Here is a 27203-nt window from a genome sequence, read left to right as displayed (position 1 = left end):
TTGTGGACCATGTCTGACCGGCAGAGAGCTTCAGCAGGAAAGTCCCTAGGGCCATGCAAGCCCACATGCTCCCTCCCCATACTGCACCTTCCCCTGGGATGGAAAATTCCCACATTGCTTTGTTGGCACATGTCTGTGCAGGTGGGTTTTGCTTTCCTTTCCCTGCCAGCATGCAGAGGTACAGCCTGAATCACCTCACCCCAACTTGCATTGCAGAAAAACTATTGGTGGGAAAAATCCAGCTAGCCCCATCACTTCCATCATTCCATCCTTACACTAACAATGCGCAGAGAACAGAAGATGATCTCCTGTCCTGAACAACTATTCCCGCTTGTAGGCCATAGGGAAGGCACCCAGACTTGCACCCATCAGTGCCCACCTACCAAGCCACCACCACCCCCAGCATGACCACACACACTAGCTAGCAGTGTACCCCCTCATCCTAGCTGTGCTGCCTCCATCACTGTTGTGAAAGCCCACAGGTAGCCAGACACACCAGCATCTACTAGCACTCTGCTGCAGCTGCCGATACTGCTGGTGATGCTGGCATGTGCAAATGAGAATGGATTTCACTGTCACTGCTCAATGAAATGCTTTGGCTGGCACCACCCATCGAAGTGCAGGGACCAGCTGTCTGGGAGCACTTTGTACCCCCAGCACAGTGAATTTCTAACCTCAAAGAGCCAGAGAACAAAGTCGGGACCCAATACAAGTCCCCCAGAGTTAGAGCATGCAGTCTGGAGTTGGGAGCTAAGCTTTGGATCCCAAAAATCTTCCAGAAATGAAACCATTCAGCTGAATCCACCTTATACCATAATCAAACCCTCAAGTTTATCAAATAAGATAACAAAAAAATCCAAACATCACCAACTTCAAAGATTGAAGAACGGTAACCCCATAAAAATGAAAAAAAAATCAGTGCAAGAATTCTGACAACTAAAAAACCATAGTGCATTCTTTTCTCCAAATGATCTTCTGAACTGAGCTGAGATGGCTGAAATTACAGAAAAAGAATTCAGAATATGGATAAAAGTAAAGATCATTCAGCTATAGAAGTACAATGAAACACAATCCAAGAAAGAGAAAAATTATGATAAAACAATGCAGAGATGACAGACAAAATGAACAGTATAGAAAAAAGCATAACCAATATCATAGAGCTGAAAAACACACTACAAGAATTTCATAATGCAATCACAAGTAGTAATAGCAGAATAGACCAAGTGGAGGAAAGAATCTCAGAGCTTGAAAACTGAATTTTCAAATAAGTTTCAAATAAGTTTTCAGAAAACTTATTTCTGAAATAAGACAGTCAGATAAGAATAGAACAAAAAGAATGAAGGAAAAAAACTCTGAGAAATATGAGATTAGGTAAAGAGACCAAATCTACAACTCTTTGGTGCCCCTGAAAATGATGGGGAGAAGAGAACCAACTTGGAAAACATATTTCAGTATATCATTCATAAGAACTTTCTCAACCTAGCTAGAGAGGCCAACATTTAAATTCAGGGAATACAGAGAACCCCAGTAAAATATTTTCTAAAAAGATTATCACCGAGGCACATAATCATCAGGTTCTCCAAGGTCAAAATGAAATGAAAAAATGTTAAAGGCAACAAGAGAGAAAGCTCATGTCACCTACAAAGAGAAGCCAATCACAGTGGACATCTTAGCAGAAACTCTACAAGCCAGAAGAAATTTGGAGACAATATTTAACATCCTTTAAAAAAAAAGAAATTCCAACTCAGAATTTCATAACAAGGCAAACTAAGCTTCATAAACAAAAGATAAATAAGATCCACCTCAGACAAGCAAATGCTGAGGAAATTCATTATCATCAGAGCTGCCTTTCAAAAGCTCCTAAAGGAAGCACTATATATAGAAAGGAAAGGAAAGATTGTTACCAGCCACTACAAAAACACATTAAAGTACACAGACCAGTGACACTATAAGGCAACCACATAAACTATTCTGCAAAATAACCAGATAAAATTATGATGACAGGATTATATCCACACATACCAATATTAACCTTAAATGTAAATGGGCTAAATGCCCCAATTAAAAGGCACAGAGTAACAAGCTGCATAAAGAACCAAGATACCCGTTTGTATGCTGTCTTTAAGAGACCTATCTCACATGCAATGACACCCATAGGCTCAAAATAAAGAGATGAAGAAAAATCTACTAAGAAAATGGAAAACGTAAAAAAGCAAGGGTTGCAAACCTACTTTCAGGCATAACAGACTTTAAACCAATGAAGATCAGAAAAGACAAAGCAGGTCATTATATAATGGTAAAGAGGTTAATTCAACAAGACGACCTAACCATATATATATATATATATATATCCAACACAGGAGGACCTAGATTCATAAAACAAGTTGTTGTAGACCTTAAGAAACTTAGACTCCCACACAGTAATAGTGGAAGACATTAACACCCCACTGACAATATTAGACAGATAATTGACACAGAAAATTAACAAATATATTCAAGATCTGAACTCAACACTGGATCAAATGGACCTGATAGTCATGGAGAGAATGCTCCACCCAAAAAAACAGAATATACATTAGTCTCATTGCCATGTGTCACATACTCTAAAATGAATCACATAATCAGAAATAAAACACTACTCAGCAAATTCAAAAGAACTGAAATGATAACAATGTCTCAGACCATAGTGCAAGCAAATTAGCAATCAAAACTAAGAAATTCATCCAAAACCATACAATTAAATGGAAATTGAATAACCTGCTCCTGAATGACTTTTGGGTAAACAATAAAAGTAAGGCAGAAATCAAGAAGTTATTTGAAATTAATAAGAAGGTAAATACGACGTACCAAAATCACTGAGACACAATTAAGGCAGTGTTAAGGGAAAATTTACAGCACTAAATGCTCATATAAAGAAGTTAGAAAGATCTCAATTTAACAACCTAATATCATAACTAAAAAAAACTCGAGAACCAAGAGAGAAATCCCAAAGGTAGCAGAGGACAAGAAAGAATCAACATCAGAGATGAACTGAAAGAAATTAAGACACAAGAAACCATTCAAAAAGACTAACAAATCCAATAACTGGTTTTCTGAAAAAGAATAATAAAATAGATCACTAGTGAGACTAATAAAAAAGAAAGGAGAGAATATTCAAATAAACACAATCAGAAAGAAAAAGTGGCATTACCACTGACCCCACAGAAATACAAATAAAGAAAGAATATTATGAATGCACACAAGCTAGAAAATCTAAAAATGAATGGATAAATTCCTGCACACATACACCCTCCCAAGACTGAACCAGAAAGAAATTGAATCCCTAAATAGACACTAACAGGCTCTAAAATTGAGTCAGTTATAAACAGCCTACCAAGAGAAGATGCCCAAGAACAGATGAATTCACAGCTGAATTCTCCCAGCTGTACAAAGAAGAGCTGGAACTATTGCTGCTGAAAGTATTTCAAATAATTGAAAAGAAGGGATATCGTTCTAACTCATTATATGAGTCCAGCATTATCCTGATACCAAATCCTGACAGAGACAAAACAGAAAGAGAAAACTTTAGGCCGATACCCTTGATGATCGTTGATGCAAAATCCTTAACAAAATACTGGCAAAGTGAGTCAAGCAGCACATCAAAAAGTTTACTCACCACAATTAAGGAGGCTTTATCCCTGGAATGCAATGTTGGCTCAACATAACCAAATCAATAAATGTGATTCATCACATAAACAATACTAAAGACAAAACCACAGGATTATCTCAATAGATGCAGAAAACCCTTTCAATAAAATTAAACACCCCTTCATGTTAAAACCTCTCAATAAACTAGATATTGTGGTAACATACCTCAAAATAATGAAAGCCATATATGACAAACCCACAGTCAGCATCATACCAAATAAGCAAAACCTGAAAGCGTTCCCCTTGAAAACTGGCACAAGACAAGGATGTCCTCTTTTACCACTCCTATTCAACATCGTATTGAAAGTCCTGGCCAGAGCAATCAGGCAAGAGAAAGAAACAAAGGGCATCCAAATAAGAAGAGAGAAAGTCAAAATATTATTGTTTCCAGATGACACAAATAGGAAAACATTCCATGGCCATGAATAGGAAGAATTAGTATAGTTAAAATGGTCATATTCCCTAAAGTAATTTATAGATTCAATGCTATTCCCATTAATCTACCATTGACATTCTTCACAGAATTAGATAAAAACTATTTTAAAATTCAGATGGAATCAAACAGGAGCCTAAATAGCCAAGGCAATCCTAAGCAAAAAGAACAAAGCTAAAGGCATTGTGCTACACAACTTCAAATGGTACTACAGGGCTACAGTAACAAAAACAGCATGGTACTGGTCCAAGAGCAGACACATAGAACAATGAAACTGAAGTGAGAAGCCAGAAATAAAACCACATCTACAACTATCCATTCTTCAACAAACCTGGCAAAAACAAGCAATGGGGAAATGACTCCCTATTCAATAAATGGTGCTGGGAAAACTGGATAGCAATATGCAGAAAATTGAAACTGGACCTCTTCCTCAAACAAAATTCAACTCAAGATGGTTTAAAACTTATATGTAAATCCCAAAACTATGAAAATCCCGGAAGACAACCTAGGCTATACCATTCAGAATACAGGCATAGGCAAAGCTTTCATGATGAAGATGCCAAAAGCAATTGCAACACAAGCATAATTGACAAATGGGATTTAATTAAACGAAAGGGCTTCTGCACAGCAAAAGAAATTATCATCAGAGTAAACAGACAACCTATGTAATGGAAGAAAAATTTTGCAAAGTATGCATCTGACAAATGTCTAATATCCAGCATCTATCAGGAACTTAAACAAATTTTCAAAAAAAAAATCATTAAAAAGTGAACAAATGACATTAACAGACAATTTTCAAAGAAGACATACATGCAGCCAACAAGCATACTAAATAAAGCTCAACATCATTGACTATTAGAGAAATGCAAATCAAAACCACAATGAGATAACATCTCACACCAGTCAGAATGGCTATTAATAAAAAGTCAAGAAATAACAGTTGCTGGCAAGGTTGTGGGGAAAAAGAACGCTTATACATTGTTGGTGAGAGTGTAAATTAGTTCAACTATTGTGGAAGACAGTGTGGTGATTCCTCAAAGGCCTAAAGTCAGAAATACCATTAGACCCAGCAATCCCATGACTGAGTATATACCAAAACGAATATAAATTGTTCTATTATAAAGACACATGCACACATATGTCTATTGCATCACTATTCCCAATAGCAAAGACATGGAATCAACCCAAATGCCCAGCAATGATAGGCTGGATAAAGAAAATGTGATACATACACACCGTGGAATACTATGTAGCCATAAAAATGAGTAAGATATGTCCTTTGCAGGGACATGGTTGGAGTTGGTGGCCATCATCCTTAGAAAAATATCACAGGAACAGAAAACCAGATACAATGTATTCTCACTTATAAGTAGGAGCTAAATGATGAGAACACATGGCTACATAGAGAGAAACAATGCACACTGGGGCCTATCAGAGGGTAGAGGGTGGGAGGAGGCAGAGGATTTAAAAAAATGACCAGTGGATACTAGGCTTAATACCTGGGTGATGAAATAATGATTACAACAAACCCCTATGACACATGTTCACCTATGTAATGAACCTGCACTTCCTGCACATGTACCCCTGTACTTAAAATAGAAGTTTAAAAAAATAAACAAAGTACATTGTTTAATTTCCACTGATTTTCAAGATCCCATCTTTTTATTAATGATTTCTGGCTTTATTCCATTTAGTTTCAAAAGCTACTCTTTATTTCAATATTTTAAAAAACATAAAGACTTGTTTTTTGGCTTAGCATGTACAATATCCTGGAGGATGCTCCTTGTGTGTATTGAGAAAGATGTGTATTCTTCTGTTGCTGGCTGGAGTATGTCTGTTAGGTCAAGTTTCTCTTTACTCTTATTTAAGTCCTCTCTTTCTTTGTTGATTTTCTACCTGGTTATCTATTCATTATTGAAAGTGGGATAATGAAGTATGCTACCATTAATAAAGAGATGTCAATTTCTCACTTTAATTCTGTCTATATTTACATTACATATTTTGGAGTTTTGTGTATATATATTTATAATAAATATTACTTGGTAAATGGATTCTTTTATAAATATCTAGTATCTTTTTTGGCCTCTTGTAATAGATTTGACTTAAACTCTATTTTAGCAAGATAGCCACCCATGTTCTCTTTTGATTACTTTTTGCATGGAATATGTTTTTTCATACTTTCAATTTATTTAAGCTTTTGCATCTAAATTGAATCTCTTGTAGACAGCATATAGTTAGATTGATAATATATATATTTTAAATTGGAATTTAATCAATTTTATTAAAAGTAATTACTGATAGAGAATGACTTCCTTTTACCATTTTTTTACTTGTTGCTGTATATATTACAGCTTTTTTTATTCTGCCTGCCTCTATTACTACTTTTCATTGTGTTTAGTTGATTTTTGTGGTAGCACATTTCAATTTCTTCTCATTTCTGTAGATATTTTCTCTGTAGCTAACCTGAGGATTACATATAACACCTAAAGTTATAACCTGTTTTATATTAATACCAACACAACTTTATTACATTCAAAAACTCTACCCCTTTACTGTTCCGCTCCTGCCTTGATTTTATTGATATTACTAATTACATCTTTATGTATTACATACCCATAAGTTTATAATTATTTTTATGTATTTATTTTTTTAAATTTGTAGAAAATAAAATAAAATAAAAAATTAAAAAGTGCAGTTACAATTCAAAATTAAAATAACACTTTCAAAAATATTTTTTATGTGCCCTGTTTTACCAAAGGACTTTATATTTTCATATGGATTCATTACTGTCCAATGTCCTTTAATTTTAATTTCAATTACTCCCTTTATGATTTCATACATGGTATGTCTGGTGGAAATAAAATCCCCCAGCTTTTTTTTATCTGGGAAGTTATCAGTTTATACTCCATTTTAGTAGAACAATTCTTTTCAGATATAAAATTCTTGGTTGCCATTTGTTTCTTATTCTCAGCACTTTAAATATATCATCCCATTGCCTTCTGGCCTTCCAGATTTCTGATGAGAAATCTACTAAGAGTATTATATAGATTTTTTTGTACTTAATGAGTCATTTTTATTTCTCAATGAATTTAAAATTTTCTCTTTGACTTTGGTTTTTGACAGTTTGATCATAATATGTGTTAGTGTGAATATTTCTCTTTCATTCCACTTGCAGCTGGTTAGACTTATTGGATTTGTAGATCTATATCCTTCCTCAAATATGGAAGATTTTCAGCCATTATTTCTCAGTTAAAACCTCTTCTCATTTCTCTCTTTCTTCTACTCCTAAAACATGTATAATGTGTATATTCATCTGCTTGATGGTGTTTCAATGTTTCTTAGGCTCTTTTCAGGTTTGCTGATCCTTTGTTCCACCTATTCAAATCTGCTATTAAACCCCTCTGTATTAGTTAGTGTTCTCTACAGAGACAGAATTGATAGGATATACATAGATAGATATAAAGGGGGGTTCATTAAGTATTAACTCACATGATCAAAAGGTTCCACAATAGGCCATCTGCAAGCTGAGGAGCCAGGAAAGCCATTCCAAGTCCCAAACTGAAGAACTGGGAGTCCAGTGTTTGAGGGCAGGAAGCACCCAACATGGGAAAAAGGTGTAGGCTGGGAGGCTAGGCCAGTCTAGTCTTTTCACATTTTTCTGTCTGTTTTATATTCTAGCTATGCTGGCAGCTGATTACATCATGCCCACCAAGATTAAGGGTGGGTCTGCTTTTCCCAGCCCACTGACTTAAATGTTAATCTCCTTTGGCAACACCCTCACAGACACACCCATGAACAATAATTTGCATCCTTTAACCCAATCAAGCTGACACTCAGTATTAACCATCACAAGTACACCTCTTGTAAACTTGAACCCATACATATCTCCTGAGATCATACATAACCTTCAAATAAATACAATAATAATGTCATAATTACACCAAACAATATAGTACTATCCTTCATACAACCAAAAATACACCAATATCCAACCCAAATACTATAACATAAACTTAACAATACTTTCATGTTGATACGACATCAGCTAATCTTATGTCACATGATAAAGGATAAAGAAAATAAAAAGATATTTTCTTAGTATAAGTGTATATACATGTACAAACCTGTTTTTAACTAAAGAAAGAGAAAATATTCATGACAATTACAGTCCTCATTTCTGCAGCTAGTCACGTGGTCATAGCTGATATTGATGACTGCCTTCTTAAACTACCCAATCTGTAACCCTTTGCCTTCAGCAAGCACCTCAGCAGGTCATTTTTTTTTCAGGTGAAGTGAACCAAATCTTCATTCTTGAAGGGTCTGGGCCATTTGTAGTCCTTTCTAGCTTGGACTGTTGTAGCTTTCTATTGACCTTAATAACAGGGCATGGTAGTACTAAGAGATGCCCTGATGGATCTCCTATATTCCATGTATTCTCTTCCTTACCTCCGTTGTGGAGTAGTAGACTGATTTCATTTTGAGAGTCTGGGTCAATCACCCCAGTCAACACTGTAACTCCCTTCCTAGCCTGTTGATTTCAAGGTAGGAGAAGCCCAAAATGTCCAGGTGGCAATCTTAACTTCCAGTATAATGGAATCATTGTTGTGTCTCCTGGTTGCAGCATCCCTTCCTCTGGAACTAAGAATCTAGGCACAGCAGAACATAATGTCACTGGAACAGGAAGCAAAAAAATTGGCTAGTGGATCACTAGAGGTCATAGTGAATGGTGCTTCTCCCACTTCCACCCCTTGATTTCTGGACCTGTGAATCCTGGCGATGGGAGAAAGAGTATCATACACTGGAAGCCAATTAAGAGCATACATGGCTCTCTGGAGAACTTTTCCCCAGCTCTGCAAAGTATTGTCACCTACTTGGGCTTGTAATTATGAGTTCAAAAGGCCATCCCACCATTCTATCAATCCAGCTGTTTCAGGATATTGGGAAACATGGTAAGACCAGTGAATTCCATGAGCATGAGCCCACTGCTGCACTTCTTTAGCCTTAAAGTGAGTGCCTTCATCAGAGGCAATTCTGTGTGGAACACCATGACAGTGGATAAGGCATTCCATGAGTCCACAGATGGTAGTCTTGGCAAAAGCATTGCATGCAGAATAGGCAAACCCATATCTGGAGTTAAGTGTCTATTCCAGTGAGGACAAAACTCTGCCCTTTCCATTATGGAAGAGGTCCAATATAATCAACCTGCGATCAGGTAGCTGGCTGATAACCCCGAGGAGGGGTGCCATATCAAGGGCTCAGTGTTGGTCTTTGCTGCTGGCAAATTGGGCACTCAGCAGTGGCCATACCCAGGTCAGCCTTGGTGAGTGGAAGTCCATGTTGCTGAGCGGATGTGTAACTTCCATCCCTGCCACCATGGCCACTTTATTCATGGGTCCATTGGGCAATGACAGGGGTGGCTGGGGAAAGAGGCTGTGTAGTGTCCACTTGATTATTAAACTCCACCCCTGCTGAGGTCACCTGTTGGTGAGCACTCACATGTGATACAAATATCTTCACAGTTTTTGACCACTCAGAGAGGTCCATTCACATATATCTTCCACAAATTTCTCTGTCATCAATTTTTAAATCATGCTTCTTTTAAGTCCCTGACCATCCAGCCAAACACTTGGCTACAGCTCATGAATCAGTATGTAATCACACATCTGGTCATTTATCCTTCCATGAAAAGTATGCAACCAGGTGTGCTGCTTGAAGTTATGCCCACTAGAAAGATTTCCCTTCACTGCTGTCCTTCAGGGATGTCCTAGAAAGGGGCTGTAGTGCTGCATCTGTCCACTTTTGGGTGGTGCCTACATTTCGTGCAGAACCATCTGTGAACCAGTCCCTAGTCTTCTCTTTCTCCATCAAGTGATCATAGGGAAGTCCCTATGAGGCCTTCAGTGCAGGCTGGAGGAGAGAAGACAGTATGGCAGGAGTGGAGGCTGTGGACATTTGAGACATTTTCTCATGTAACTTACTTGTGTCTTCAGGACCTGTTCAAGAACAAACACATATATACCACTTCCAGTTCATGATGGAATGCTTGTGTGAAGAACCCACTTTATAGCTAGATGGGTCAAAAAACACCCAGTTCAATATAGGCAGTTCAGTTTGCATACTGACTTGAATACACATAGTCAAACATTCAGTTCCCATCAAAGCCCAGTAACAGGCCAAAAGCTGTCTCTCAAAAAAAAAAAAAAAAAAAGAGTAGTTATCTGCAGAAGACAACAGGGCCTTGCTCCAAAATCTTAGAGGCTTCTGCTGTGATTCACCTATGGGACCCTGCCCGAGGCTCCAAACAGCATTCCTATCTGTGACTGACACCTCAACCACCATTGGATCTTCTTAGTCATATGGCCCAAGTAGGAGATCAGCTTGTACAGCAGCCTGGACCTGTTGCAGAGTACTCTCCTGTTCTGAGTCCCCACTTAAAAGTGTCAGCCCTTCAGGCCACTCAATAAATGGACCAGAGTAACACACCCAAATGAGTAATGTGTTTCCTTCAAAATCCAAATAGGCCCATTAGGCATTGTGCCTCTTTCTCATTCTAGGACAAATGCAGCAACTTATCCTTTACCTTAGAAGAAATACCTCAACAGTCCCCATGCAACTGTACCCCTACAAATTTTACCAAGTTAGAAGGTCCCTGAATTTTAGTCAGATTATTTCCAATCCTCTGTCATGTAAATGTGTCACCAATAAATTTAATGTGTTACTTCTTGCTCATTGGATTCAATCAACATAATGTCATCAATGTAATGGACCAGTGTGATATCTCGTGGAAGTGAAAAGCAATCAAATTCTCTCTGAATAAGAGTATGACGCAAAGTTGGAGAGTTGATATACCCCTGTGGTATGACAGTAAAGGTATATTGCCAGCTGAAGCCAAATTGCTTCTGGTGGGCCTTGTGGACAGAAATGGAGGAAAAAAAGCATTTGCCAAGTGAATGTTTGCATACCAGGTACCAGGAGATGTGTTCATTTGCTCAAGCAATGAAACCACATCTAGTACAGCATCTGCAATTGGAGTCACCACTTGAGGTAGCTTATGATAATCTACTGTAATTCTCCAAGGTTCATCTGCCTTCTGCAAAGGCCAAATAGGAGAATTGAAGAGGGATGTGGTGGGAATCACCACCTCTACCCCTTTCAAGTTCTTGATGGTGGCACTAATCTCCACAATTCCTTCAGGGATGTGATATTGTTTTTGATTTACTATTTTTCTAGGTACAGGCAGGTTCTAATGGCTTCCTTTCTCACCATAGTAGCCCTCATTCTACTAGTCAGGGAGCCAGTGTGGGGGTTCTGTCAGCTGCTAAGTATGTCCATGCCAATTATGCATTCTAGCACTGGGGAAATGACCACAGGATGAGTCCGGGGCACACTGAACCCACTGTATGTCAGACCTGAGGTAAAACTCCACTTTGCCCATTACCCAGTTCCAAAGTCACTTCCACATTTTCTGGTATCTTTTCAGCAGTACCCCACTGTACTAGTACAAATTTACTGTATTAGTGCATTTTCATGCTGCTGATAAAGACATATCACAGACTGAGCAATTTACAAAAGAAAGTTGTTTAATGGACTTACAGTTACACATGGCTGGGGAGACCTCACAATCATGGCAGAAGGTGAAAGGCACATCTCACATGGCAGCAGACAAGGGATGAGAATGAGGAGGAAGTGAAAGCAGAAACCACTTTAAAAAAAATCAGATCTTGTGAGACTTACTTACTACCAGGAGAACAGTATGGGAGAAACTGCTCCGATGATTCAATTATCTCCCACTGGGTCCCTCCCACAACACATGGGAATTATGGGAAAAAATTCAAGATGAGATTTGGGTTGGGACACAGAGCCAAACCTTATCAGTTGTTGTAGTTCTTTTTTACTGTTTTCTAGAGCTCCTTTAAAGAAGCTTTAGAGAATCTTCAGATTTATAAAAAATATGTTTTCATAGAATGACAAAGAGTTTGAATTTCTGAAATTTCCTAGTTTCCTCAGTTCATCCTGGCTGCTATAACAAAATACCTGAGACTCGATAACTTATAAACAACAGAAATATATTGCTTACAGTTCTGGAGGCTGAGAAGCCCACGATCAAGTTGCCAGTAGATTTTATGTCTAGTGAAGGCCTTCCGTCTCATAGTTGGCATCTCCTACTTGTGTCTTCACACAGTAGAAGGAGCTAGCTAGCTCTCTGGAGTCTTTTATTAATAAGGTCACAAATCCCACTCTAGAGGGCTCTGCCCTCATGACCTAATAATTTCTTAAAACACCATTTTCTGAAACTATTACATCGGAGATTAGGTTTTGATTTGTAAATTTTGGGAAGGGAGGACACAAACAATCAGATCATTGCACTATTCCACCATCATGATGAGGTCATCCATTAACTTTTACAATAAGGATGATTGTGACTTACTGTTGTTGTTTTTGGATAATGGTTTTCTAATTTATTTCCTTTCTCACGTCTTTATTTCATTATCTGTAGAACACCTTTATATTCACTTTATTTCATCTCTGGCTTCAAGCAGACTAGACTTTTGCTTTTCAACTTCAAATTGATGGATTTTCCATAGAATAATAGTGGTGGCATCCACAGGAAAAAATACAACTAAACCAAACAAAAACAGGTCTTGAGCATTTACTTTGTACATGGAGATAACAACCTTTACTCACAATTATCTTATTAAATGATCTAAAACACTTTCTGGAACAGGTAAACTGATCGTCTTCTCATTTTTATAAATAAAGGGGACTAATATAGGGAAGAGGTAAATGACATGATATTTATGCAGCTACTAATAAAGGGCTCGATTTTGAGACTAAATCTGTCTGATTTCAAATTCCGTGCTTTGAATTCCTACCTTATGCTACCCCTTCCCAGTGTCAATTGTTTGCTTTGCTGGTTATTATCGCTGCCCACCTAGTGGAACAACTGGCTCCTTCACCTTGAAATTTTGCTACTTCTTATTACCCAGCCTATTGGAGCTGTGGGCTGCCAGGGCTGTAACTTTATTGTGCCCTGTGTAGTAAATACTGTTGTGTTCCTACTTAAGAGTCATTACCCACTTTTTCGGTAAAATAATTCTGATTTTTTTTAATACTTTTATTTCATGTGTTTCAAAGGATGGTGCTCTCAACAGCCTTATGGAATAAATCCTAATGGAGTTAAGCCAATCATGAGGACATATATTTTTGTCAATGATTTGTTTAGGTATTGGCATGAAAAAAAAACTGGTCAGTTAGACACTATAAGTCCACTGGAGATTCACTGAGAAAAGTTTTTCTTCATTTTAAACATAAATTTTTGCAAGAAACAGTCTCTTTTAATACCTCTGGATGTTGATAAGTGGGGGATATTGGGCCTGGATCTGTCATTGCCTTTTTATCAGGAGAACGTTCATACTAAAATATAGCATGGATAAATTCCTCGACACATACACCCTCCCAAGACTAAACCAGGAAGAAGTTGAATCTCTGAATAAGCCAATAACAGGCTCTGAAACTGAGGCAATAATTAATAGCTTACCAACCAAAAAATGTCCAGGACCAGACGGATTCACAGCCAAATTCTATCAGAGGTACAAGGAGGAGCTGGTACCATTCCTTCTGAAACTATTCCAATCAATAGAAAAAGAGGGAATCCTCCCTAACTCACTTTATGAGGCCAGCATCATCCAGATAGCAAAGCCTGGTAGAGACACGACAAAAAAAAAAGAGAATTTTAGACCAATATCCTTGATGAACATCAATGCAAAAATCCTCAATAAAATACTGACAAACCAAATCCAGAAGCACATCAAAAAGCTTATCCATCATGATCAAGTGGGCTTCATCCCTGGGATGCAAGGCTGTTTCAACATATGCAAACCAATAAACATAATTCAGCATATAAACAGAACCAAAGACAAAAACCACATGATTATCTCAATAGATGCAGAAAAGGCCTTTGACAAAATTCAACAATGCTTCATGCTAAAAACTCTCAATAAATTAGGTATTGATGGGAAATATCTCAAAATAATAAGAGCTATCTAAGACAAACTCACAGCCAATATCATACTGAATGGGCAAAAACTGGAAGCATTCCCTTTGAAAACTGGCACAAGACAGGGATGCCCTCTCTCACCACTCCTATTCAACATAGTGTTGGAAGTTCTGGCCAGGGCAATCAGACAGGAGAAGGAAATAAAGGGTATTCAATTAGGGAAAGAGGAAGTCAAATTGTCCCTGTTTGCAGATGACATGATTGTATATTTAGAAAACCCCATCATCACAGGCCAAAATCTCCTTAAGCTGATAAGCGACTTCAGCAAAGTCTCAGGAAACAAAATCAATGTGGAAAAAACACAAGCATTCTTATACACCAATAACAGACAAACAGAGAGCCAAATCATGAGTGAACTCCCATTCACAATTGCTACAAAGAGAATAAAATACCAGGAATCCAACTTACTAGGGACATGAAGGACCTCTTCAAGGAGAGCTACAAACCACTGCTCAACAAAATAAAAGAGGATACAAACAAATGGAAGAACATTCCAAGCTCATGGATAGGAAGAATCAATATCGTGAAAATGGCCATACTGCTCAAGGTAATTTATAGATTCAATGCCATCCCCATCAAGCTACCAATGACTTTCTTCACAGAATTGGAAAAAACTACTTTAAAGTTCATATGGAACCAAAAAATTGCCCACATTGCCAAGACAATACTAAGCCAAAAGAACACAGCTGGAGGCATCACTCTACCTGACTTCAAGCTATACTACAAGGCTACAGTAACCAAAACAGCATGGTACTGCTACCAAAACAGAGATATAGACAAATGGAACAGAACAGAGCCCTCAGAAATAATACCACACATCTACAACCATCTGATCTTTGACAAATCTGACAAAAACAAGAAATGGGGAAAGGATTGACTATATAAATGGTGCTGGGAAAACTGTCTAACCATATGTAGAAAGCTGAAACTGGATCCCTTCTTTACACCTTATACAAAAATTAATTCAAGATGGATTAAAGACTTAAACTTTAGACCTAAAACCATAAAAACCCTAGAAGAAAACCTGGGCAATACCCTTCAGGACATAGGCATGGGCAAGGACTTCATGTCTAAAACACCAAAAGCAATGGAAACAAAAGCCAAAATTGACAAATGGGATCTAATTAAACTAAGGAGCTTCTGCACAGCAAAAGAAAATACCATCAGAGTGAACAGGCAACCTACAGAATGGGGAAAATTTTTACAATCTACTCATCTGACAAAGGGCTAATATCCAGAATGTACAATGAACTCAAACAAATTTACAAAAAAAAAAAAAAAAAAAAAACCACAAACAACCCCATCAACAAGTGGGTGAAAGATATGAACAGACACTTCTCAAAAGAAGACATTTATGCAGCCAAAAGACACAAAAGACACAAGAAAAAATGCTCATCATCACTGGCCATCAGAGAAATGCAAGTCAAAATGACAATGAGATACCATCTCACACCAGTTAGAATGGCAATCATTAAAAACTCAGGAAATAGGTGCTGGAGAGGATGTGGAGAAATAGGAACACTTTTACACTGTTGGTGGGACTGTAAACTAGTTCAACCATTGTGGAAGTCAGTGTGGCGATTCCTCAGGGATCTAGAACTAGAAATACCGTTTGACCCAGCCATCTCATTACTGGGTATATACCCAAAGGATTATAAATCATGCTGCTCTAAAGACACATGCACACATATGTTTATTGTGGCACTATTCACAATAGCAAAGACTTGGAACCAATCCAAATGTCTATCAATGATAGACTGGATTAAGAAAATGTGGCACATATACACCATGGAATACTATGCAGCCATAAAAAAGGATGAGTTCATTTCCTTTGTAGGGACATGGATGAAGCTGGAAACCATCATTCTCAGCAAACTATCGCAAGAACTAAAAACAAAACACTGCATGTTCTCACTCATTGGTGGGAATTGAACAATGAGAACACTTGGACACAGGAAGGGGAACATCACACACCGGGGCCTGTTGTGAGCTGGGGGAAGGGGGAATGGGGAAGGGAAAGCATTAGGAGATATACCTAATGTAAGTGACGAGTTAGTGGGTGCAGCACACCAACATGGAACATGTATACATACGTAACAAATCTGCACGTTGTGCACACGTACCCTAGAACTTAAAGTATAATAAAATAAATAAATAAATAAATAAAAGAAATTGCATTGAAAATAGAGTTAGATTTTTTTTTTCTCAAGTATGCACACTTTTCTTAAAAGTGTGCATGGCCTTGGGAAGAAATGAAGCCCAACTGACTGACTTAAAAAGGGGGGCATAATATAAAATTAATATATAAGTTTATCAGTTGGCCAAGTGACCCAACACCATATTACTCCTCTCTTCAATTTTATTCCTTCCCATGGTCCCAAGCTTCCCATACACTCTAAATATTGCTAAGGGGTGAGCTGATGCTGTCCTGGTATGAATGAGGCCAGGTATGATATGCTCAGATTTATGGAAAGAAGATGACAAGAAGTGAACCTGGAAGATAGAGAGCTAAAAATGCATATCAACTGATTCTATTCACTTTCCCTCTTACTCTGAGTATTCAACCACACCATCCCTCCAACAAAAGGAAGCTAATGTAACACAATGAAGCTGATGAAGAAATAACAGTGTTATGGTGTCCTCCTCTTGTCCTAGTCCTAAGCACAGGTACAGATATGTATATGCTCAGGGAAGCTTCTAAACCTGAACAGAGCTCTCAAGGTGGAATTGGATAAATACTTCAAGATCCTCATGCCTGGCCCATTTAGTTTTATCCTTTAGTCACCTATGCAAATAGCTTTGGGTTATCCCCTCTTGTAGTTCCAAACCCAATTCTTGGAGCAGCCAAAGGGGGCACTGAGAGAAGATGAAATCTGTCTCATCTAAAATTTGCCACCTTATGGGCTGGGCACTTAGGAGGCAGTTTTCTTAAAGGGTACCACATCCTAGTTGACCTGGAGTCTTTAGACATGGAGGAAATACTATGCCCTCCTTTCTCTCTTTCATGCTGTATAGGTGGAATTATTCAACAGTCGAAATTGTTTGGTCTCTTTGACACAAACATACTTCTATTTCTTTAATTAATATTAATTCTTATTATTGCTGTGTGCCAGGCATTATGCTGAACACTAGGTGTATATTTGTAAGTAAACCAGACGAGGCCCCTGCTCTCTTGAATTTATAGTTTAGTGTTGGAGACAAGCATTAAATAATTAAAAAAATAAACATATAAATACAGATTTTCATAAGTTGTAAAATATAAATAAATAGAACACAGTAATATAAAATAATTTTAAGGGGAGAGTATGGTGCCTATTCAGAGCAGGCATGGAAGACCTCTTTAAGGAAGTATCAAGTGAGCCTGAAGGTGAAAAAGGACCAAGTCATTCAATGAGCTGATGACAGAAGAAAGGCTGAGACAAAAGTAGGATGCCCACATTTCCTAGTTTTCTCAAAGACAGTTTCTTTCTTTACTTGTCCCAGCACATTTATTATAGTACTCTCCCTCACTCTCAAAACTTCTACAGATTACAAATGAAGAATGATCCAACCAATTAACTGCAAACCCCTCAGGTCCCAATGTTTATTACCAGGTACCAACTTTGCTTTCTGAGTGAAAGCAGCAGCATATGCCTGTAGACCTTCTGGGCTGTTGTGTATAAAAGAAAGAGTGGCCCACAAGTATTTCTGAGCCCATGTCATGGGTCCCTGCACCAATCTATCTGGGAGAGGAGACTAGATTTGTGGAGCAGAAACTCCTTTCATGCAGCATGTCAGGCTCTTCCAAGACCCCTCAAGAGTTTTTGAGCCAAGATACCTGCATCCATATTTTCCAGTGCAGAAGGTAACAATTCTTTAAAGAGTGACATTGTGAGAATTTTCCACCTAGATTAGTTAAAGTCAGATAGATTAGGGTTACTTGAGTTTCAAGACTGTTTTTCTACTAAGCTAAAGAACCTTGGAAAAGTCTCTGCACCTTTCTGATCCTCATTTTGCTTATCTGTAAAATGGAGAGAAATCAGGTTCATCACCCTCATGAAATTAAACTGAAAATATGTAAAACATCTAGCACAGTTCTTTGTATGTAGAAAATAGTCAGTTGTGATCATTGATAACAATAATAACTCCCACTACCAAAAGATAGCTGGGCTGGTCCCAGTATTGACTTATCAGTCTTCAGCCTACTTAAAAACTTCAGCCATCACTTGTACAGCCTTTGACTCTGCTGAGATTCTCCATTTCCCTGCCCTGAAATGTCAACCACTGCCCTGACTTTCCAAATGCTTCCTTTCAGCCCTAGCTGGAACCCTTTTCTATCTAGTAAGCCATTTTCCTCACCCCAGCTAACATGTAGTGCACTCTCTCCAGAGCCTTCAAGATTGCAAAGGCTGTCAGTAGTCTTTGCATCTACTCCTAGGCTGCCTGATATCACTTTATTGTCTCACGTGTATGTTGCCTCATCTTTCCAATTTGCAGTAAACCTTCCACAGATACTTTGTACTTAAACTGAAAACAAGAATGCATCCCTGTTAACCCTCTTAACTCCTCACTCACTGCAAAGCAATAGAGTGTTGAATTTATCGCAAGACAGAATAAGTGGATTTCACCCAACCTCTCTGCCACTCCTTCCTGTACAGTTAAAGAAAGTGTTATGGATAACTGGTGTTTCCACACTGAGTCCACGGGGACCTTCCATTTCCCTGATACCTCTTGCCATCTCTCTCTCTATCTCTCTCTTTCTCTCTCTGCCACAAGAAATGCAGCAAGAAGCTTTGCTGTGATACATTTAATTTGACATAGAAGTAATTACAGCAGAAATGTTTTGCTGAGATGGGAGTGACATGACGCAAAAGGAGCAATGACAGTTTACAAGAAAATATTTCTCTCTGGAAATTAGGAATATAATGGAGGAGAGAGCACAAGTCAGTGTCACTCCACCATTCCATCCCAAATCCATTTTCTCCTGACATTTTTCTATCTTTCACATGTCCACTATCAACTGTGTACATCTTTGTAAGCAGAGTCAGGTGGTGGGAGGAACAAAGGGAAAGAAAGTTGAAAGACGTGAACTAGACAGGAAACAAAACAAGATAAACAGCCACTTAATGAAAAAATATTTCCAAGGCAGTCTTACTAACACTGCCATGAGATTATTTACATGGCAAGTCACACGGCTAGGGTTGAGAACAATGGATACACTTAACAAAGAATCAAAATCTAAGACTGATCAAATAAATATCTTCATATTGCTCTCAGGTATAAAGCATAGTCTAGGCCCAGTCAACAAGAGAAGTAATGTGTGAAATGATCTAAGTTAGAATATTTACAATTTACAACAAGTTTCTGCATGTAATAATGTATAAGACACATAAAAATCATTTACAATAGATGACATAATTGCTGAGGCCAGCAATTAAAGGGATGTGAAAGGCATACAGTTATTTCATAGAGTTCTCAAAATGTTCCAGCCCACCTTATGCTTTGGAAGCACAGTAGTGCAGTAGTACTATGACAGGTTTGAAAGCTAGACATAGCTGGGTTCAAATACTTCCTTTATCATGGTGAAAATTTAAAAGGTTCCTTCTGTACTCTAGGTACTAATATGGTGTTTGCACTGCAGAGTTGTTCTGAGGTGTAGATGAGATACAGTGACTGGTATATCGTAGATGCTGTTTCTGGCTATGAGTATCTATCATTCTATGATGCAGTACAACACACAAATAACCATACATTGGCCTTTCCCTCAATGTCTTCATACATCTTTTGTCTTTCCTTTGGCTTTACCTTCTTCTGTTGCCTAACACTGAACATATCAAACAGTAGTTGCTCAATACAAACTCATTAATTAACTAATCTTTGATGTTTGTCTTTACTTTGAAAAGGCTACTGATTTACATTTGGGTCTGTTCTACTCATGAGTGAGACCCTAAGATTTTATTCAAGTCTATTATTAACATTTTCTTCGGACACTTGCTGATAGTGACAACTATCAGCAAGAAGTTCCCAGCCTCTTTCCTCTAGCAAAAAGAGACAAAAGTCTAAACAGATCACTTATATTGTTGTTATGTTTCACTTTCTGGCTTACAGAAAGAAAGGAAGGAAGAGGAAGTATAACAGGAGTAAGAGAAGAAAAGGTTAAGAACCTGACATTATGCTTGGATTTTAACACTCATAATGTTATAACAAGCATAATAACCCTGTGAGGTAAATTATTTTTATTTTACTGATGGAGAGCTGAGGCAAAAAGTGTCAAGTAGCTTGTCCATAATTACACTTCTGGTAACCTAATTTAAATTAAGTTGTTTGAGTGTGTACATGAGCTTCCAAGACAGTGCCAACATGGCTGGGGAACGGCAAAGTTAGGTGGGAGGCATCTTTGCTGGAAATCAGCCAAACTGAAGACATTGACAATAAGGGAAAGAATGGTGTTTTGGACATGTAAAATATAGTAGGTTTTTGGGGGGTGGAGGAAGAAGGCAGTGGGGAGAACAAATTTGAAGTTTCTGAGCAAAAAGGACTCATCTCTTTTTTTTATATATACTTTAAGTTTTAGGGTACATGTGCACAATGTGCAGATTAGTTACATATGTATACATGTGCCATGCTGGTGTGCTGCACCCATTAACTCTCCATTTAGCATTAGGCATATCTCCTAATGCTATCACTCCCCCCTCCCCCCACCCCACAACAGTCCCCAGAGTGTGAAGTTCCCCTTCCTGTGTCCATGTGTTCTCATTGTTCAGTTCCCATCTATGAGTGAGAACATGTGGTGTTTGGTTTTTTGTCCTTGTGATAGTTTACTGAGAATGATGATTTCCAATATCATCCGTGTCCCTACAAAGGACATGAATTCATCATTTTTTATGGCTGCAGGGTATTCCATGGTGTATATGTGCCACATTTTCTTAATGCAGTCTATCATTGCTGGACATTTGGGTTGGTTCCAAGTCCTTGCTATTGTGAATAATGCCACAATAAACATATGTGTGCATATGTCTTTACAGCAGCATGATTTATAGTCCTTTGGGTATATTCCCAGTAATGGGATGGCTGGGTCAAATGGTATCTCTAGTTCTAGATCCCTGAGGATTTGCCACACTGACTTCCATAATGGTTGAACTAAAAGGCCATTTATGTCAGCTTCAGGCCAACACCAGAGAAGCTACACCTGCTGTTTCTCTGGCTATCACCATTGGCAGGAAACCCAGCTTCCTTCTCTGCCATGCCAAGTAGTAGAACATGAGCAAGCCCAAAGTTCTGGGTTGAATATCCACATTCAATCTAATGTGACAGCTATTGGCTTAAAAGATAATCATCTGGATCAAAATTACAGGGTGATGGGGAGAGAAGACATCTGACCTATTTGGAACTTGACTGTAAGCTATCAGAAATGATGAGAACATATGTAATTTTTGGGATCTGTGAAGGATTTTTTAAGCTTCTAAGAAAGTGTTCCATAGAACTCCCATATTAACATTGTATAAGGCACATGAACTATCGAATTTATCAACTGATCTCAGCTTGTTGAGGGGGCTGAAATACCACTGGTGTGATAATGATGGCAACTGGGGTGACTGTTAGGATCAATATCCAGTAGAAGAGGCTCTGGATGGTCTCCAGTAGAACAGGGGCACAGAATTTACACCACAGTCAAAGTGATTCTGCAGCATTTAATGCCAAAAGCTAGAGATGTTGAAAAAGGGAAAACATCACCAGTAAGCCACTTTTCCCCCAAAGTTTAATGGTCTGAGGATGGGAATGATGGAATGACATGTGAGCCATGCTCCTCAGCTTGGTGAAGAGGTTGACCTCACCAGGCTACTCAGGATTATGGTCTAGTGCAGATTCAGTAGTGTATCCCACATTTTTTCCTCTATGGTAAAATCTTAGGTGGCTCATTGAGAAATTTCTCAGGAGCTCATGGTGATAAGACAGTCCAGTTCAAAGGAAGAATTTCTTCCAAGGCATTGGGGAAGTGGATTCTATCAAAACATACCTCCCAAATCTTTATTTTATTTTATTTTTATTTATTATTATTATACTTTAGGTTTTAGGGTACATGTGCGCAATGTGCAGGTTAGTTACATATGTATACATGTGCCATGCTGGTGTGCTGCACCCACTAACTCGTCATCTAGCATTAGGTATATCTCCCATTGCTATCCCTCCCCCTTCCCCCCACCCCACAACTGTCCCCAGAGTGTGACGTTCCCCTTCCTGTGTCCATGTGTTCTCATTGTTCAATTCCCACCTATGAGTGAGAATATGCGGTGTTTGGTTTTTTGTTCTTGCGATAGCTTACTGACCTCCCAAATCTTTAAATGTTATTAAGATGCTTCAACATTCATTTATTTTGCCTCTAGCATTGGATAAATGGTTGAGTTCTTCAAATGGGTCTATAGAAACTATAGCAACAAGTTGGGCGCCATCAACCTGTCTGTATGGAAGACTACTGGCATTGAGCAGGACTAGCAAAAGGAATCAAACATAAAAATGTAATGGAAAGAATATGGGGTTTGGTTTTAGATAGTTCTCGATTCAAATTATATCTCTGCTACTCACCTGTCATGTGATATTTAAGCCAAGTGTTTCATCTCTTTGAGCATCAGTTTCTTTATACGTCACATAAAAATAATGTCTCCTATATCACCAAATCTTATTGAGAATTAAATAAGATAAATGTACATAAACTACAAACATAGTACCTGGCATATAGTAAGTACTCAATCAATGTTAGTAACTTCTGTCCTCACTTCCACTTCATATTAATTTTCCCTTCATGCACCCTAAGTCTCATTAAGTTTTAGTTCAGTGAAAGAATAGAATTCCAGGAAGGTCAAGAGAGTTACTCAAGGACATATAGCTAATAAATAGCAGAGGTAAATCAGGGCCAGAGCCTAAGTCTGGCTAACAGAAGTTCCAATAGTCTTTCCATTATGCTCCAGATTCTTTCATAGATTATGGGATTGCCATGAATCTCATCCAAAAGCAGCAGAGTGCTGAAAATTGTGGGCAAGCTCATTGGCTGGATGGCAGTCTCCATTCCACCTGCCTTCAGGAACCCTGCAAGCAGAGAAAACAGAAGCTCCAGAGGGGACCTATACTCAGTTTCCTGATGAGCTGGGCATGGGAAGCCTTAGATCCCAGCTTTGCAAAGCAGGGGCTATATTGCCAATAGCTTTCAAGAACACAGTGGAGAGATTTACTTAGTTAATGACCCTTCATGCAGCCATGAACAAACAAGTTCTGAATTGCCTCCCACTTGTCTGTATCACTGGGTATAAAATGAGAAATTACAGGGAAACATCATGCTCCATTAGAATTAATTATTCTCCAAGAGGATTTTGGGGAGTTGTAGTTAAGAGCTACCTCAAAAAAGAAGCCAATAAATGAATAGTGCCAAGTTAATGAAAACTACCACAACTAACAAAATAAAAGTAAAATTTTCAAAATTTCCATTAAGAACAATTAAAAAGCAACAAAAATATACAAAAAATGAAGTAGAATAACAAGCTAGAAAAGCATTTCTGGATGATTTGGATAGCTAAGTAGATGGAAAAACAACTTCACCTCCTCCTGTTTCAATACCACCACACAGTACACACTTACATGACTCAAACACATAAATACACACAAAACACATTCACAGTCCACAAAAATTCACAATACTTTGTAAGGCTAGAGAAAGTCCCTGCTAAAATTAGTATCATAAAATTAATGCCATAGCAACTATGATTTGGGCAGCCTGAGCTGCAAGTCAGGCTAACTTTTAGAGTTTATTTAGATCTTCCATGGAAGATTTGAGAAAATGGAATAAGAGTAAATAAACACTAAAAGTTACCCTGGAAAGAGTATCACTAGTGATTTAACTCATAAAATATTTATTTGGATTATGCCATTGATTTAAAACGTATTGAGCTTCTATGCCATATTATGCACCATGTGAGTCATGAAAAACACACAAAAATACAGTTCCCATCCTCAATGAGAACACAGTCTTTAAAAGACAGACTTGTAAACACATTTAACAACACAAAGTAAATAAGTGTTAATTATAAATATGAGAAAGGTGTTGAGAGAACAAAAAGAAAAGAGAGATTAATTATTTCTGAAGAGAAATCATGAATAGCTCCACTGTTAAGGTAACATAAACACATGACTTCAAGTATCAGCAAATTTCACAGGCAGAGAAAAATGTAGGTTAATATCATCCTAGGTGGGAGAAATAGCATAAGCAAAGGCTCAAAGATAAGACAAGTGATGGCATGTTCAGGATATAGTTAATTATGGCTAAAAAATGGTGTACATATGGACAGAAATGTGGTTATAGATCAAATAACAGAGGCCTGAAGTGGCACATTATGGAGTTTCAACTCTATCTGTTATATAATGAGGAAATATTATAATGTCTAAAGTGACCAAGTGAATCGATGTTTTCAGACTTGATACGAGGAAGATACCTCTGGTTAGGGAGGTGAGAGATTGGAGGCAAGGAAACAAGTCAGAAAACCATTGCTATTATTTAATCAAAGGATGAAGACATTGGATGATAAAGTTGAAAAATAATGACATAGAAAAAAAACAGTAATTACTTAAAGCCAACAGAAAATGTCCCAATAACATACAGCAAGTGGAGTAACTAAATATTGATAAGAGTAAAGTCTATGGCACTTGAGTCTTGGTCCATTCACTCACACTGATATGGTTTGGATGTGTCCCCACCCAAATCTCACCTTGAATAGTAAGAATCCCCACGTGTCAAGGGTGGGGCTACGTGGAGATCATTGAATCATGGAAGCAGTTTTCCCCATACTGTTCACACAGCAGTGAATAAATCTCATGAGTTCTGATGGTTTTATAAATGGGAGTTCCCCTGCACAAACTTTCTTGTCCACTGCCATGTAAGAAGTCCCTTTCTTCTTCCTTCATCTTCCACCATGTTTGTGAGTCCTCCCTAGCCATGTGAAACTGTGAGTCTATTAAATCTCTTTTCTTTATAAATTATCAAGTCTTGGTTATGTCTTTATTAGCAGCACGAGAATGGACAAATACACTCATCTACTCCTCTCCCAATTTTAGCATGACAGAAACTCCACTCTGGGTAGGGGAGACCAAAGAGACAGGGATCCCTCTTTCTATCTCCAGAGAATGGCCATAATATCTTCCTAGAAGGAGAAGGTCTTCAGCACTTCTCTTCACTCTCATCTCTGTGTTTTAGAGACTGAATACCAGTCAAGAGTTCCTGAGAAGTCAGGGGCTCTTTTCCTCCACCCAGCCCCAACTCACAAGACGGAAGCTTTACCCTAGGTGTGACAGGCTGAGAATCATGGGGCCCCAATTTCCCAACTCCCAGCTAACTTGTAGGGCAGAGATTCAATGATAGAAGGCAAGCTGAGAATACAAGAGGTTACTGCCCCACCTAGAACCCTGTTCATAAAGCAGAAATGCCACTACAATAAAAGTGGGCTATGGTCCCTGCCACCAGCTCCAGAGCACTTTCTTAGAGATTCTGCAGATTCTATTAGAATAGAAACCTGTGAAATTATTCACAAAGAAACTGAATTTATTTGGAAAAGAGTGTGGAGAAAGTTGAAGCCTAAGGGCACATTTAAGAGCAATTTTGGTAGTAAGCAAGAGGAGGCCAGTAGCTTTAAAAATGCAACAAGCTAAACCATAGGTCAACTGGTTTACCCAAGAAAATTAAAAAAAGAGCAAACTAAGAAGAGCTCGTGTGGGGTCTGAATGAAACTCAAAGGCTAGGCTCAATAGCTACCCTTGCACAGGGGCCTGAATTCAATTAGATTGAGCTGTGGGGAAATTTATGACCCAGCTAGTGGTCAAAAGCAGTCAGATGTCATTTAGTGGAGGGTAACAGCCAAATGTGATACCAATAGAGGCAGACGTCTTAGCAGACAAATAGAGGGAAGAGACAGTGAAAGAGATTCCTGCTAAAACCACTCCGCTGCTAATACTTACCCCCAGGGTAAGTCAGTGAATGCCCAAGGCTGTGCCCTTGAGGAGGTACATTAAAGGATCGACACTGTGGGGAAAATAAATTTCACTAATATTCGCTAGTTACTAAACAAATAAGCCAACAACAAAACCAGAAATGGGGTGATATTCTGTTTCTATAATATATTATCTAAATGTACTGTTCTCAACAAAATTTAATAAAACCTACAAACAAATAAAAATTGTGACCCATACAAAACAAAAAATACAAGCAACAGAAACTTTCTGTAAGAGGACCGTATCTTGGCTGTAAGACATCAAAGCAGCAATCATAAATATATTTAAAGAGCTAGACAAAAAATACTTAATTCAGAAAATAGAGGTATTCTGATAATGTTTCATTAAATAAAGAATATAAATAAACAGATAGAAATTATTTTAATTAAAATACTGAAGCTAAAAAAAACTGAAATTATAAAGTCACTAAAGAAGCTCAAATTTAGATTCCATTTGTCAGACAAATCAGTAAACTTAAGATAGATTGATAGATACAGTCAAATCCAAAGAGCAGAGAGAAAAATAGAAGATACAATTAAACACACCAAAACAAATGTAATGTGGGTGCTAGAAGAGCAGGAGAAAAAGAGGCAGAAAAGACATTAATAGTAATAGTGGCAGAAATTTCCCAAAATTGATGAAAAAATTAACCTAAAATCCAAGAAGCACAGCAAATGCCATGGCTAAGATTGCACATCTACAAACCTCTGATCTTTGACAAACTTGACAAAAATAAGCAATGGGGAAAAGATTCCTTATTTAATAAATGGTGCTGGGAAAACTGGCTAGCCACTTGCAAAAACTGAAGCTTGACCCTTCCACACACTTTATATCAAAATTAACTCAAGATGGATTAAAGACAAGTATAAAACCCAAAACTATAAAAACCCTAGAAGAAAATCTCAACAATACCATTCAGGATATAGGCATGGGCTAAGATTTCATGACAAAAACTTTGAAAGCAATTGCAACAAAAGCAAAAATTGACAAATGGGATCTAATTAAACTAAAGACCTT

Source organism: Pongo pygmaeus, chromosome X (assembly GCF_028885625.2).
Source record: "Pongo pygmaeus isolate AG05252 chromosome X, NHGRI_mPonPyg2-v2.0_pri, whole genome shotgun sequence".
Lineage (NCBI taxonomy): Eukaryota > Metazoa > Chordata > Mammalia > Primates > Hominidae > Pongo > Pongo pygmaeus.
This window is presented reverse-complemented; position numbering follows the sequence as displayed.